We start from the raw sequence: 15549 nt of genomic DNA, 5'->3' as shown, positions 1-15549 counted from the left end.
GAACTGCCAGAGCTGAACCAGTGACTCTGTGGTTATGGAGCGTGGCCACCACCTGTGCCATGACCTCTTGGCAGTTGAAGCCTGCAGCAGTAGGCCTACACTAAGAAAGAAGGGTCAGGTTACATATATTAGTGATTTTCAGACAGAAAAAGTGTTATTTAATTGACAAGGATTTGAATGTGGCTCCTCAGTGTGTATTCTTGTCTTCTCCACAGGCCAATTTGACATCATGTACATCTGACCCCAGGACCAACCTGCTATGACCAATGAGGACTTACAGTCATTTTATACCACTGTAGAAATACTGACTCATTTTCATATCATCTTTATCATATGTATAAGGACATGATATGTTTTACATCAGTCGACATGACATGGACCTCAGTTGTTCCAAAACACTCAAAATAAAAGGCACACAGACACAATGCAGCTTTCAAGATTGCTTTAAGATATAGATATATTTTCAGATCTGAGTTAATGTCAAAAATACACATTATGATTTACAGAGTTTTGCACTAGATCATAATGCTGAGGATGATAGATGTCACATAAGCAGTAACTGAAATATTCATTTAAATATTAAATAACTGATGGTAAACAAAGAAAATTATGTAAACACTAAACACTACATGTTACTCTCTATTGCAACACTTTAAAGATTTGTTTTTGTAACAGTACAAAAAAAACTGAATATTACTCCTTTTGATTTCCAGTCGGAAATATACAGTGCGCTTTTTTCAATGTCGTCTTGTAATTTTCTCAGTCTCTTGATTGCTTGTTCTGGTCGGGGTCAGTGGTCCATGGTCGCTAACGTGTTTTTGATGTGTGTTTTAGCATGTCTTTAATACATTTTCTACATGTATAAGTACGTGTTTGAGCGTCACAGAAAACAGCAGGGTTCTGTAGGGCCAGGAGTTGTTCATGGTCAGCAAAATCTCCAGGCCTTAGGTATCTGGGACGAAGCCTGTCTGGACTGTTCCACACGAGAACGCTCTGAGCCCAGCTCTCTGGGTGTGCGTGTCCATACGTCAGTGTAGTTAGAGGAGTGTGTGTGTGTGTGTCAGTGCAGATAGAGGAGTGTGTGTGTGTCAGTGCAGATAGAGGAGTGTGTGTGTGTGTGTGTGTGTCAGCAGCGCGGGAGAAGGCTGGGTCAGCTGGGGACTCTGTGTAGGACTTGAGTTCGTAGGCCGCTCCACTGTCTACCTCCATAGACTTCCTACTGAAAAGCAGTCTGATATCCCTGTGGAGGTACACTTTACCTGACCTGGAGGTCTGGAACCTGGATTGGGGGGGAGGTGTGAAGAAAGAGCTAGATTAGTGCCAGTACAATGTTTTCCTGTTCAGTTTGGTCTTCTGTCCAGTCTTGACTAACAGGTCATCTATTTGACTGACAGATGAGATGTGATTGACAGGTCAGCTGAGCCAGGCGTCTTTCTTACCTCAGGTGAATGAGGTAGCGCAGGATGCGTTCCTGGCCGAGGGAGAGGGCTCCTGCTGCTGCCGGGTGTGTGTGTGTTGTCTGGGCTGCTGTGTTTGTGTGAATGTGTGCTGTCCCGTCGAACGGGGACAGAAAGGTCCTCTGACGGAGGAAGGTCTGGTGGCCGGCAGGCATGGCTCTCAGGTCATACACCACCACAAACATCTTCACCACCGTCTTATTGGGGTTAAATAAGGTCTGGGGAGAGAGAGGGCAAGAGAGAGAGAGCGAGAGAGAGAGAGAGAGAGAGAGAGAGGGGCAAGAGAGAGAGAGAGAGAGAGGGGCAAGAGAGAGAGAGAGAGAGGCAAGAGAGAGAGAGAGCGAGAGAGAGAGAGAGAGAGAGAGCAAGAGAGAGAGAGAGAGAGAGAGAGAGAGAGGGCAAGAGAGAGAGAGAGAGAGAGAGAGGGCAAGAGAGAGAAAAAGAGAGAGAGAGAGGGCAAGAGAGAGAGGGCAAAAGAGAGAGAGAGAGATAGAGGGCAAGAGAGAGAGAGAGAGAGAGAGAGAGAGGGAGAGAGAGGGCAAGAGAGAGAGAGAGAGGGAGAGAGAGGGCAGGAGAGAGAGAAAGTGGGCGGGAGAGAGGGCAGGAGAGAGAGAAAGTGGGCGGGAGAGAGCGAGAGAGAGGGCAGGAGAGAGAGAGAAAGTGGGTGGGAGAGAGAGAGAGCAGAGGAGAGAGAGAAAGTGGGCGGGAGAGAGGAAAAGAGAAGGGGTTAACACACTACAGTAGTGTACTTCTCTCTGTCCCCACTTAAGGTCTCCCTCTCCTAACTCTCTGCTGGAACGGGAGCATCTTTCCTTTGTTCTCTCTGTCTGGAGTTATTATGTCAGCAACAGTGACACGCATGCACACACATTTAAACAAAAGTCTTCCATGTGTATAATCCACAGAGAGAAAATCTGTCCTCACCACTTGAATGGTTCCTGATGGAGGGACGCGGTAGCCCCGTTTACCCAAAGTCTCCAGGTTGATGACTCCCTGTAGCAAAAACAACACACACTATTAATATTGATCTGCACTGTGAGCAGTAAGTGTGTGCATATATATATATATATATATATATATATATATATATATATATATATATATTATATATAACAGAAATATAAAACACAACATGTAAAGTGTTTTACCCCATGTTCCATGAGCTGAAATAAAATAATTCAGAAATTTTCCAGACACAGAAAGCTAATTTCTCTCAAATCTTGCGCACAAATTTGTGTACATCCCTGTTAGTGAGCATTTCTCCTTTTCCATGATAATCCATTCACCTGACATGTGTGGCATATCAAGAAGCTGATTAAAAATAATGATTATTACACAGGTGGACCTTGTGCTGGGGACAATAAAAGGCCACTAAAATGTGCAGTTTTGTCACACAACACAATGCCACAGATGTCTGACTGCAGGAATGTCCACCAGAGCTGCTGCCAGAGAATTAAAAATGAATTTCGCTCCCATAAGCCTCCTCCAACGTCATTTTAGAGAATTTGGCAGTAAGTCCAACCGGCCTCACAACCACAGACTATGTGTATGGTGGTTGTGTAGGTGAGCGGTTTGCTGATGTCAATGTTGTGAACAGTGTGCCCCATGGTGGTGGGGTTATGGTATGGACAGACATAAGCGACCGACAACGAACACAATTGGATGTTATCAATGGCAAATTTGAATGCACAGAGATATCATGACGAGATCCTGAGACTTATTGTTGTGCCATTCATCTCATGTTTCAGCATGATAATGCACGGCCCCATGTCGCAAGGATCTGTACACAACTCCTGGAAGCTGAAAATGTCCCAGTTCTTCCATGGCCTGCATACTCACCAGACATGTCACCCATCGAGCATGTTTGGGAGGCTCTGGATCAACGTGTACAAGAGCGTGTTCCAGTTCCCGCCAATATCCAGCACCTTTGCACAACCATTGTAGAGGTGTGGGACAACATTCCACAGGCCACAATCAACGGCCTGATTAACTCTATGTGAAGGAGATGTGCCGCGCTGCATGAGGCAAATGGTGGTCACACCAGATACTGACTGCTTTTTCAGTCATGTGAAAACCATAGTGTAGGGCCTAATTCATTTATTTCAATTGACTGATTACCTTATATGAACTGTAGCTCAGTAAAATCTTTTAAATTGTTGCATTTATATTTTTGTTCAGGGTATATAAAAGTGTGTGGGGGATATATATAATATGTCTGTGTATGTACTGTAGGTTTGTCTCACCATGTATGGCGGGTGCGTTGTCGTCAGAGACGCTGTAGAAGGAAACGTCAACGGGAAGGTCATGTGACTGGGGCAGAAGGTTCCGGAAGCACCCACCTCGGCCATGAAACCCTCCACCGACCCCAACGGCTCCAGGCGGTAGTTCAACACACACTCCTGTAACATACATATGCTTTAGGTCATACAATGCATGTACACTTATGTGACGTGAGGAGTGAGTGAGTGAGTGAGTGAGTGAGTGAGTGAGTGAGTGAGGTACCTCAAAGTTGCCCAGTAGACTGAGGCTGGCAGGTGGAGCACTGGCACTGAACAGCGGCTGAGGTTCTTCTGACTCCTCCACTCTCTTCACACACACCCTTCACAACAGAACACACAGAGAGGTTAAAACGTGTTCACACACACATTGGTGGATTGATTCATTTGTTGAATCATGAGAATTAGAGATGGCTTGCAGACCCTGCAGCCCTCGGATGATTTGGACATGCACGAAATATGCTAATATCAGTCCCATGACTTGAATGGGATTTGTGCCACAAATGCTAAAATATTACTATTTGGAAACAGTGCCAGGAAAGCTAAACCCAAGCATGGATTGCTGTCATGCAGTCTAAATCTGAATTTATGATTCAACATGACTAATACTGTATATTCAAACACTATCAAACCTTAATCAGCTATGTATGTCGAAGCATCATCCCCGGTCAAACGGACCTCTAATCCCTAATCCACACAGTAACCCAGCGGCCAGATCAGAGCAGAGAGGGCCTCTGACTGTAGAGCTGTGTACAGCTGCCATTTGAGTTGAGCCTCAGTGTCAGGCCAGTAGCAACAGTACTAGCAATACAGCCGCCAGAACAGCAGGTGGCAGTGTGAGGACAGGACAGGGCTACAGTACAGTACAGGCCTGGACTGACTGAACACTGATGTCTAGTAAGAACATAATCTCACCTACCAGTCAGCTTGCTCTCTGTGAACCTCTAAGTGGTAGCAATTGAGTTTGAGGACAAGGTTATTAAGGACCTAAATCTGACCATGGATCTACGTTGTGTACATGATGACTCTAAATCAAATCAGACTTTATTGGTCACATACACATGGTTAGCAGATGTTAAATGTGAGAGAAGAAATGCTTGTGCTTCTAGTTCTGACAGTGCAGTAATATCTAACAAGTAATCTAACAAATTCCCAGCGACTACCTTATACACACAAATGTAAAGGGATGGAATAAGAATATGTACATATAAATATATGGATGAGCGATGGCCGTGCGGCTTAGGGCAAAGATGCAGTAGATGGTATAGAGTACAGTGTATACATATAAGATGAGTAATGTAGGATGTGTAAACATGATTAAAATGGTGTTATTTAAAGTGACTAATGATACCTTTATTGAATCCATTTATTAAAGTGGCCAGAGATTTGAGTCTGTATGTTGACAGCAGCCTCTCTATGTTAATGATGGGTGTTTAACAGTCTGATGGCTTTGAGATAGAAGCTGTTTTTCAGTCTCTCGGTCCCAACTTTGTTGCACCTGTATTGACCTCGCCTTCTGGATGATAGCGGGGTGAACAGGCCGTGGCTCGGTGGTTTATGTTCTTGATGATCTTTTTTGTCCTTCCTGTGAAATTGGGTGCTTTAGGTGTCCTGGAGGGCAGGTAGTTTTGCTCCCGGTGATGCGTTGTGCAGACCGCACTAACCTCTGCAGTTGCCATACCAGGCGGTGATACAGCCTGACAGGATGCTCTCGATTGTGCATCTGTAAAAGTTTGTGAATGTTTTAGGTGACCAGCCACATTTTTTCAACCTCCTGAGGTTGAAGAGGCACTGTTGCACCTCCTTCACCATGCTGTCTTGTGTGGCTGGACCATTTCAGTTTGTCTGTGATGTACGCCGAGGAACTTAAAACTTCCCACCTTCTCCACTACTGTCCCTTCGATGTGGATGGGGGCTGCTCCTCTGCTGTTTCCTGAAGTCCATGATCATCTCTTTTGTTTTGTTGACATTGAGTGTGAGGTTACTTTCCTGACACCACACTCCGAGGGCCCTCACCACCTCTCTGTAGGCCGTCTCGTTGTTGTTGGTAATCAAGCCTACCACTGTAGTGTCGTCTGCAAACGTGATGATTGAGTTGGAGGCGTGCATGGCCACGCAGTCATGGGTGAACAGGGAGTACAGGAGAGGGCTGAGAATGCACCCTCGTGGGGCCCCAGTGTTGAGGATCAGCGGGGTGGAGATGTTGTTACCTACCCTCACCACCTGGGGCAGCCCGTCGGAAAGTCCAGGACCCAGTTGCACAGGGCGGGTTCGAGACTAGAGGTCGACCGATTATGATTTTTCAACACCGATACCGATTATTGGAGGACCCAAAAAAAGCCGATACGAATAATCGGCTGATTTTTGAAATTTTCTTTGTAATACTGACAATTACAACAATACTGAATGAACACTTATTTTAACTTAATATAAAACATAAATAAAATCAATTTAGCCTCAAGTAAATAATGAAATATGTTCAATTTGGTTTAAATAATGCAAAAACAAAGAAAGTAAAAGTGCAATATGTGCTATGTAAGAAAGCTAACATTTCAGTTCCTTGCTCAGAACATCATGAGAACATATGAAAGATGGTGGTTCCTTTTAACATGAGTCTTCAATATTCCCAGGTAAGAAGTTTTAGGTTGTAGTTATAATAGGAATTATACGACTATTTCCCTCTATACCATTAGTATTTCCTTAACCTTTGACTATTGGATGTTCTTATAGGCACTTTAGTATTGCCAGTGTAACAGTATAGCTTCCGTCCCTCTCCTCCTCCCTGGGCTCGAACCAGCAACACAACGACAACAGCCACCATCGAAGCAGCGTTACCCATGCAGAGCAAGGGGAACAACTGCTAGAAGGCTCAGAGCGAGTGACGTTTGAAACACTATTAGCGCGCGCTAACTAGCTAGCCATTTCACTTGAGCCACACCAGCCTCATCTCGGGGAGTTGATAGGCTTGAAGTCATAAACAGTGCAATGTTTGACGCACAACGAAGGGCTGCTGGCAAAACGCACAAATGTGCTGTTTGAATTAATGTTTACACGCCTGCTTCTGCCTACCACCACTCAGTCAGATACTTGTATGCTCAGTCAGATTATATGCAACGCAGGACACGCTAGACAATATCTAGTAATATCATCAACCATGTGTAGTTAACTAGTGATTATGATTGATTGTTTTTTATAAGATAAGTTTAATGCTAGCTAGCAACTTACCTTGGCTTACTGCATTCGCGTAACAGGAAGTCTCCTTGTGGAGTGCAACGAGAGAGAGGCAGGTCATTATTGCGTTGGACTAGTTAACTGTAAGGTTGCAAGATTGGATCCCCCGAGATGACAAGGTGAAAATCTGTCGTTCTGCCCCTGAACGAGGCAGTTAACCCACCATTCCTAGGCAGTCATTGAAAATAAGAATGTGTTCTTAACTGACTTGCCTAGTTAAATAAAGGTATATATAAAAAATAAAAATGAAAATCGGCACCCAAAAATACAATTTCCGATTGTTATGGAAACTTGAAATGACCCAATTAATCGGCCATTCCGATTAATCGGTCGACCTCTAGTCGAGATCCAAGGTCTTGAGCTTAATGACGAGTTTGGAGGGTACTATGATGTTGAATGCTGAGCTGTAGTCAATGAACAGCATTCTTACATAGGTATTCCTCTTGTCCAGATAGGATAGGGCAGTGTGCAGTGTGGTTGAGATTGGGTCGTCTGTGGACCTATTGGGGAGGTAAGCAAATTGGAGTGGGTCTAGGTTGTTAGGTAGGGTGGAGGTGATATGGTCCTTGACTAGTCTCTCAAAGCACTTCATGATGACAGAAGTGAGTGCTTTGGGGGCGATAGTCGTTTAGCTCAGTTACCTTCGCTTTCTTGGGAACAGAAACACTGGTGGCTCTCTTGAAGCATGTGGGGACAGCAGACTGGGATAGAGATTGATTGAATATGTCCGTAAACACACCAGCCAGCTGGTCTGCGCATGCTCGTGGATGTGGCTAGGGATGCCGTCTGGGCCGACAGCCTTGCGAGGGTTAACACGTTTCAATGTTTTACTCATGTTGGCCACGGTGAAGGAGAGCCCACAGGCTTTGGTAGCGGGCCGTGTCAGTGGCACTGTATTGACCTCAAAGCGAGAAAAGAAGTTGTTTAATTTGTCTGGGCACAAGACGTTGTTGTCCGCGACGGTGCTGACATGACCCTGCCTCATACGTCTTGTGTTTGAGCCGTTGAATTGCGACTACTGTCTCTGTACTGACGCTTTGCTTGTTTGTTTGATTGCCTTGCAGAGGGAATAACTACACTGCTTGTATTCGGTCATGTTTCCAGTCGTCTTGCCATGATTAATAGCGGTGGTTCGCGGCGATTTTAGTTTTGTGCGAATGCTGCTATCAATCCACGGTTTCTGGTTAGGGAAGGTTTTAATAGTCACAGTGGGAACAACATCACCGATGCACTTGCTAATAAACTTGCTCACCGAGTCAGCGTATACAAACGTCAATGTTGTTGTTTGGGGCTACCCGGAACATATCCCAGTCTAAATGTGTGTATGATGTGTGAGTTGAGATCAGTACCTCTTCCCTGCGGTCCAGGGCAGTCCTTTACAGCTGGTCAGAGAAGAGTCCAGGTCAAAGTAACCAGTCTGAGTTCTCCTCTGAGGAACCTGAGAGAGACAACACACACATTTAATAATACAACACACACAACTGTACACAAAACTTTATTGACAACATATACATCAAAACACCCAATTTAAACACTATAGCATGACAGCACACACAAGTATATAATAATAATAACAACAACAACAACAACAAGCACCACATGAAACACACACACAACTTTAAAATGATTCCATTGTTATGAACAACCTAGTCAGCATCAACAGGAGTTTAGTCAGAGTATTCATACTATTGAGGAGAAGATGAGTCATGTGGCTCCACACTCTGTGTGTGTGTGTCTTACAGGGCTGGAGAGCAGGGGCAGACCGGTACAGGGGTGGAAGGCCTTGGTGAGGGTGGAGTCCAGTAAGTGACGGTTGTGTTTCCTCCGACTGTTACATGGTCTCAGGGGCGAGGGAGAACGCTACGGGGAAGAAGAAAAACACACACTGGCTTTAATACAGCAATTCTCAACAACCATTTTAGACAAATGCCAAATACACTATGTCAAAGATCCTTTCTCAAAATGTCTTTGTACTGTTAATCAACATTTTCCAAAAGTGGTAATATCCTCTTTCACATAGGCAGGTTATTTAATTGAAGTTTCTTTGTGTTGGACAAAACAAGCCACATGGATGACAGTGTGATGTGATTTTCTAATCAGTGTGCTTGTCTATAGGGACACTCACCAGGACATTGTTGGTCTCTGTGCCAGGGTATGTGGTAGCAGGACTGGGGGCTGGAGGACTTGGAACCTGGAGGGGGCTGGTTCTCATCCTGGAGACTAGAGGGCTGGGTTCGAGGGCTGCCCTGAGTCCGTGAGGGTGGAGTTCGAGAGACTGTCTGGGTCTGGTTGTGAGACTGAGTCAGAGGTTTCATGTGGTTCTGGATGAGAGCAGTGGTCTGGGTGTGGGTGAGCTTGGTGGTCAAGGTCTGTGCAGTAGTCTGGGTCAGGGTGGTGGTCTGGGTCACTGTCAGGGTCTGGATGGTCCTCAGGATGTTGTCTTTAGGAGAGGAGGGTCTGGGCTCCTCTTGGGGGCGGTTGGGGTGTAAACTCTTTTGAGGTCTTGGCCCTGGGACTCTTGGGGCTGAGTAGTGGAGAGGCCTGAGACTGGGGCTGGGGTAGAGGCCGTGGGATGACTAGAGGAGAAGACTGGGGCTGGGGTAGAGGCCGTGGGATGACTAGAGGAGAAGACTGGGGCTGGGGTAGAGGCCGTGGGATGACTAGAGGAGAAGACTGGGGCTGGGGTAGAGGCCGTGGGATGACTAGAGAAGACGACTGGGGCAGGATTTGGAGTCGGGGGCTGACCTGAGGGTCTTCAAGTGTTGAACAGCCGTTCTGGGCTCTGATTGGACTGTTTGTCTCTGGAGGAGCACCAGCTCTGTCTGTGCTAGCAGGTGTGTGTGAGGAGTGTGTGTCATGGCTGGGTGTGTAGCCATTGCAGTGGCCACTGCTATGACTGTAGCCACCTCTGTGTGTGGTGTGTGTGTCAGTGCACAGCGTGTGTGTGCTGTGTGTATGTGTTTGTGTAGCGGGCTGCTGCTGCGGCTGTGTGTTGGGGACAGAAAGGGGACAGACAGTCTGTCCTGAATCAGTCTGGTAATGTCCTGAACAGCATGAGACAAGAGACTACGGTCTCTCTCTGCGCTGTCGGTCTCTCAATGCCTCTCTGTCTCTTTGTGTCTCCAGGTCTCTCAGTGTCTCCCTGACTCTGTCTCTGAGTCTCTCTCCATCTCTGTCCTCTGGGAGTCTCAGTCTGCGGCAGGCAACAGGTTTCGGGACAGCGTCTCCTGATAATAGCTGCTGTGTCGCCAATGGGCGTGTCGAAAGGGGAGGGTGGGGTGTCCTCAGTAGGCGGAGCTCCCTCTGGCTCTTTGGTCTTGCTGAGCGTGGTGTTGCCAAGGTAACTGCTCCGGACAGGGGTCTTGGTGGGGGTGTCGGGGGTGAAGAGGGCAGGGGGGAGATGGGGGGCGGTCGGGTCGCAGAAGTTGAGGCGCTGAGCGATGCGGGCGATGACTTCCTGTCTCTCCTGGAGCAGCGAGCCAATCAGAGGATTGGTCTCAGAGGAGGTTCTGGGGAGGGGCACCGCGGGGGCTCTGCCAAAGAATAAGTCTTAAAGGCCCGGAGGGCTTCAGAGCCACGCCCCTTGGAGCTCTCGGCCCCGTTGACGGCCTTCCCATAATCCTCGGTGGTGTGTGTGATGTCATCGGAGGGTCTGAGGTGAGGGCATAGAGCCACCTGACAGTCTTTCCCCGGGGGAGGGGCAGGGTGGAGGACAGCTTCCTGTGGGGGTGGGGGAGGGCCGTGGGGAGAGGGGGAGGTGGTAGGGGGATGAGGTCTGCCCCTTATTGACCTGGGGGAGGTCTGATCCATTCTGGCTAGAATGACCATGGCTGTCTGTGGGGTCCAGGCCTCTCTTACTGGGCAGGGGGAGACTGGGAGGACTGGGGAAGGGGAGGCCAGAGAAAGGCAGAGCCGCTCTGTTGTGGCTCTCTTTAGAGTTGTGGCTCCTCTCGTACAGAGGCGGGTTAGGGTTCAGGCCTGGGTTAAGGCTAGGTGTCTTGCTGTAGAGGTTAGGGCTGAGGTTGGGCTTAAGGCTGGGGGTCCTGCTGTAGAGTGGGGCCAGGGTCAGGCCGGTGTGTATGCTACAGGCCAGGGTGGGGTAGGTGGGCTGACGGGGGAGTGACTGGACCCTGAGCCTCAGGGCAACACTCTGAGACACGTTAGGGACAGGGAACAGGTGCTCCGCTGGGGGCTGGGAGAACTGACAGACACACTCCTCATCTGCTGCACTGATCCTGTGGGACAGAAACACGCAGGCTTATAACTTGTGATCACATCAAATTATTTTGTTCATTTTGGAAAGTATTTTATGATCAACATTAAGTAACGATATAGAAAATAATGGGGAAGTCGTTAAGAGGTTCTTAGTGTATTCTTGTGTGTGTTACCTGTAGAGGAAGGTGTGTGTGTGTGTGTATTACCTATACAGGATGTTTCGGGGTACAATGCCGTGAGAAGCACTGAGCCAGGCACTGAGCTGGGAGAAGAAGACGTAGGAACGAACAGCCAACAGCAGAGTCTTCTCCTCTATAAACCGATCACCGCTCCTAGGGAGAGACAGGGGGGAGGAGAGAGAATCAGGCCTTTACTTGGCTAAGGAAATTAGCATTAGCAACGATGCCAATGCCAATTTTTTTCATGGTCAGTCTTCGAAATATACAACATAGAAAGAGTGGGAGGCCCCGGTGCACAATACCAGTCTCAAGGCGACTCCGAGATACTGGCCTTCTAGGCAGAGTTGAAAAGAAAAAGCCATATCTCAGACTGGCCAATAAAAAGAAAAGATTAAGATGGGCAAAAACACAGACACTGGGCAGAGGAACTCTGTCTAGAAGGACAGCATCTTGTAGTCTCCTCTTCACTGTTGAGACTGGTTTTTGCGGGTACTATTTAATGAAGCTGCCAGTTGAGGACTTGTGAGGCGTCTGTTTGTCAAACTAGACACTCTAATGTACTTGTCCTCTTGGTCAGTTGTGCACCGGGGACTCCAACTCCTCATTCTATTCTGGTTAAAGCCAGTTTGCGCTGTTCTGTGAAGGGAGTAGTACACAGCATTGTACCACAGAGTTGTACCAGATCTTCAGTTTCTTGGCAATTTCTCATGGAATAGCCTTGATTTCTCAGAACAAGAATAGACTGACGAGTTTCAGAAAAGAAAGTTCTTATTTCTGGCCATTTTGAGCCTGTAATCGAACTCACAAATGCTGATGCTCCAGATACTCGACTAGTCTTAAGAAGGCCAGTTTTATTGTTTCTTTAATCAGAACAGTTTTCATCTGTGCTAACATAATTGCAAACGGGTTTTCTAATGATCAATTAGCCTTCTAAAATTATAAACTTGGATTAGCTAACACAACGTGCCATTGGAACACAGGACTGATGGTTGCTGATAAATGGGCCTCTGTACGCCTATGTAGATATTCCATTAAAAAAAAAAATCTGTAATTTCCAATAGTTACAATAGTCATTTTACAACATTAACAATATCTACACTGTATTTCTGATCAATTTGATGTTATTTTAATGGACAAATTTTTTTTTGCTTTTCTTTCAAAAACAAGGACTTTTCTAAGTGACCCCAAACTTTTGAACGGTAGTGTATATACAAGTTCTGTTTGATACGGCGGCAAAGTGGAATATTCCAGTTTTTGCATGTGCCACTAGCTCAACCTAATCCTGACAAAAAGTGTGTGTCGTGTGTACATACTGTTGTGGTACACACTGCAGGATGTGTGTGTACATACTGTCGTGGTACATGCTGCAGTGTGTGTACATACTGTCGTGGTACAAACTGCATTGTGTGTGTGTGTGTGCATATTGTTGTGGTACAGGCTGCAGGGTGTGTGTGTGTACATACTGTTGTGGTACAGGCTGCAGGGTGTGTGTGTATATTGTAGTGGTGCAGGCTGCAGGGTGTGTGTGTATATTGTAGTGGTGCAGGCTGCAGTGTGTGTGTGTGTGTGTGTAGGCTGCAGGGTGTGTGTGTGTACATACTGTTGTGGTATAGGCTGCAGTGTGTGTGTGCGTGTGCATGTACACATAATGTTGTGGTACAGGCTGCAGGGTGTGTGTGTGTGTGTGTGTGTGTGTGTGTGTGTGTGTGTGTGTGTGTGTGTGTGTGTGTGTACATACTATCGTGGTACAGGCTGCAGTGTGCGTTTACATACTGTTGTGATACAGGCTGCAGGGTGTGTGTGTGTATATTGTCGTGGTACAGTATGCAGTGTGTGTACACATACTGTTGTGGTACAGAATGCATGGTGTGTGTGTATATTGTCGTGGTACAGGCTGCAGGGTGTGTGTGTACATACTGTTGTGGTACAGGCTGCAGGGTGTGTGTGTGTATATTGTCGTGGTACAAGCTGCAGTGTGTGTGTGTGTGTATACTGTCGTGATACAGGCTGCAGGGGTGTGTGTGTGTGTGTGTGTGTGTGTGTGTGTGTGTGTGTGTGTGTGTGTGTGTGTGTGTGTGTACATACTGTCGTGGTACAGGCTGCAGTGTGCGTTTACATACTGTCGTGATACAGGCTGCAGGGTGTGTGTGTGCGCGCGTGTGTGTATATTGTCGTGGTACAGGCTGCAGGGTGTGTGTGTACTGTTGTGGTACAGGCTGCAGGGTGTGTGTGGTACAGGCTGCAGTGTGTGTGTGTGTGTGTGTGTGTGTGTGTGTGTGTGTGTGTGTGTGTGTGTGTGTGTGTGTACATACTGTCGTGTGGCTGCAGTGTGCGTTTACATACTGTCGTGATACAGGCTGCAGGGTGTGTGTGTGCGCGCGTGTGTGTATATTGTCGTGGTACAGGCTGCAGGGTGTGTGTATACTGTCGTGATACAGGCTGCAGGGGGTGTGTGTGTGTGTGTACACATACTGCTGTGGTACAGGCTGCATGGTGTGTGTGTGTGTGTGTGTGTGTGTGTGTGTGTGTGTGTGTGTGTGTGTGTGTGTACATACTGTCGTGGTACAGGCTGCAGTGTGCGTTTACATACTGTCGTGATACAGGCTGCAGGGTGTGTGTGTGTGTGCGCGCGTGTGTATATTGTCGTGGTACAGGCTGCAGTGTGGATGTGTGTGTGTGTGTGTGTGTACACATACTGTTGCGGTACAGGCTGCAGTGTGTGTGTGTGTGTGTGTGTGTACACATACTGTTGTGGTACAGGCTGCAGTGTGTGTGTGTGTGTGTACACATACTGTTGTGGTACAGGCTGCAGTGTGTGTGTGTGTGTGTGTACACATACTGTTGTGGTACAGGCTGCAGGGTGTGTGTGTGTATATTGTCGTGGTACAGAATGCAGTGTGTGTGTGTGTGTGTGTGTACATACTGTCGTGGTACAGGCTGCAGAGTCCATCGCTCCAGTAGCAGAGCGTCTTGTTTGATCGCTGGGTCACTGATGGGGTCACTAGGGGACTCTCGCCTCCATAGCAACAGTCTGGCAGCAGCATCACCTCCACCATGATGGGAGTACTGTTCCTCCACAACACACACACCTCTGAGCGCACACGCCGCGCCTGCACACACTTGAACACACACATACAGGGGAGGGTAAGTGTGTGTGTGTGTTAGCTGAGGCAGTGTGTTACTTGGGTGGAGCAGTGTGTGTGTTACCTGGGGAAGTGTGTGTTATCTGTGTGTGTATGTTTGTGGACATTACCTGTGGCAGTTTGTCGCTGCACTCGTGCCTGTGTAGGGGCGGCAGGGCGGACTTTGCAGGGGGGCAGTGCAGCCCCTCTGTGCGACCCTTCACAGAACATTCTGGGGTCCGTCCCTCAGTGATCAACAGGGTCAGGAACACCAGGAAGTCCTCAGCATCGTACTCAAAGAACTCCTCCGCCACCACATCTGGAAGCAGGGGAAAAGAAAAACACTGGTCAGATACATTCTGACGGAGATACATTTCAAGTTACACATTTCAAGCAAGAACACGCATTCAGAGATCATAGACAGTGTAGAATGGGTTACGGCATGGAACTCAGACAAATCAAATGGCAGCAGGCTCCTGTTCTCTTGTAGAGTAGGAGACAACATGCTACAACACCCTGGCCCAGACTAACCACTAAACACAGACAGGAAGGGAGGAAGGACAACACTATTCCTGTTCTGGGGATCATTTTAGAATCTCCACGTCAGCTGAGCACAGAATAACACTACTGTAGTGTCTGTCCGGTCAGGGTTGGGTTAGGGTGGAGCAACAGAAACACATGCTTGACAGTCAGAGAGGTTACGTTCAAACAGAGCCCTGTCCTCCCTACAACCCAGCTCTAACAAAGAGCCTCTCAACTGGCTCTGGGGGTCGCTGTGTGTCTAGTTTGTCTCTGTGTGTGTGTGTGTGTGTGTGTGTGTGTGTGTGTGTGTGTGTGTGTGTGTGTGTGTGCGTGCGTGCGTGCGTGCGTGCGTGCGTGCGTGCGTATATACACAGTGCCTTGCGAAAGTATTCGGCCCCCTTGAACTTTGCGACCTTGTGTGTGCGTGCGTGCATGCGTGCGTGTGTATATACACAGTGCCTTGCGAAAGTATTCGGCCCCCTTGAACTTTGCGACCTTTTGCCACATTTCAGGCTTCAAACATAAAGATATAAAACTGTATTTTTTT

The 15549-nt window shown here is 47.4% G+C and overlaps 1 pseudogene; it reads right to left on the bottom strand.

Annotated features, from left to right (window-relative positions):
• Window positions 1–463: 463 nt before the first annotated feature.
• LOC135534625 (atos homolog protein A-like) lies at window positions 464–14839 on the bottom strand (annotated as a pseudogene).
• Between the last annotated feature and the right edge of the window lie 710 nt (window positions 14840–15549).

This window comes from Oncorhynchus masou, unplaced genomic scaffold (assembly GCF_036934945.1).
Source record: "Oncorhynchus masou masou isolate Uvic2021 unplaced genomic scaffold, UVic_Omas_1.1 unplaced_scaffold_3681, whole genome shotgun sequence".
NCBI classification, from domain to species: Eukaryota; Metazoa; Chordata; class Actinopteri; order Salmoniformes; family Salmonidae; genus Oncorhynchus; species Oncorhynchus masou.
The sequence above is the reverse complement of the archived record's forward strand: the minus strand, read 5'-3'. Positions and strand labels throughout refer to the sequence as shown.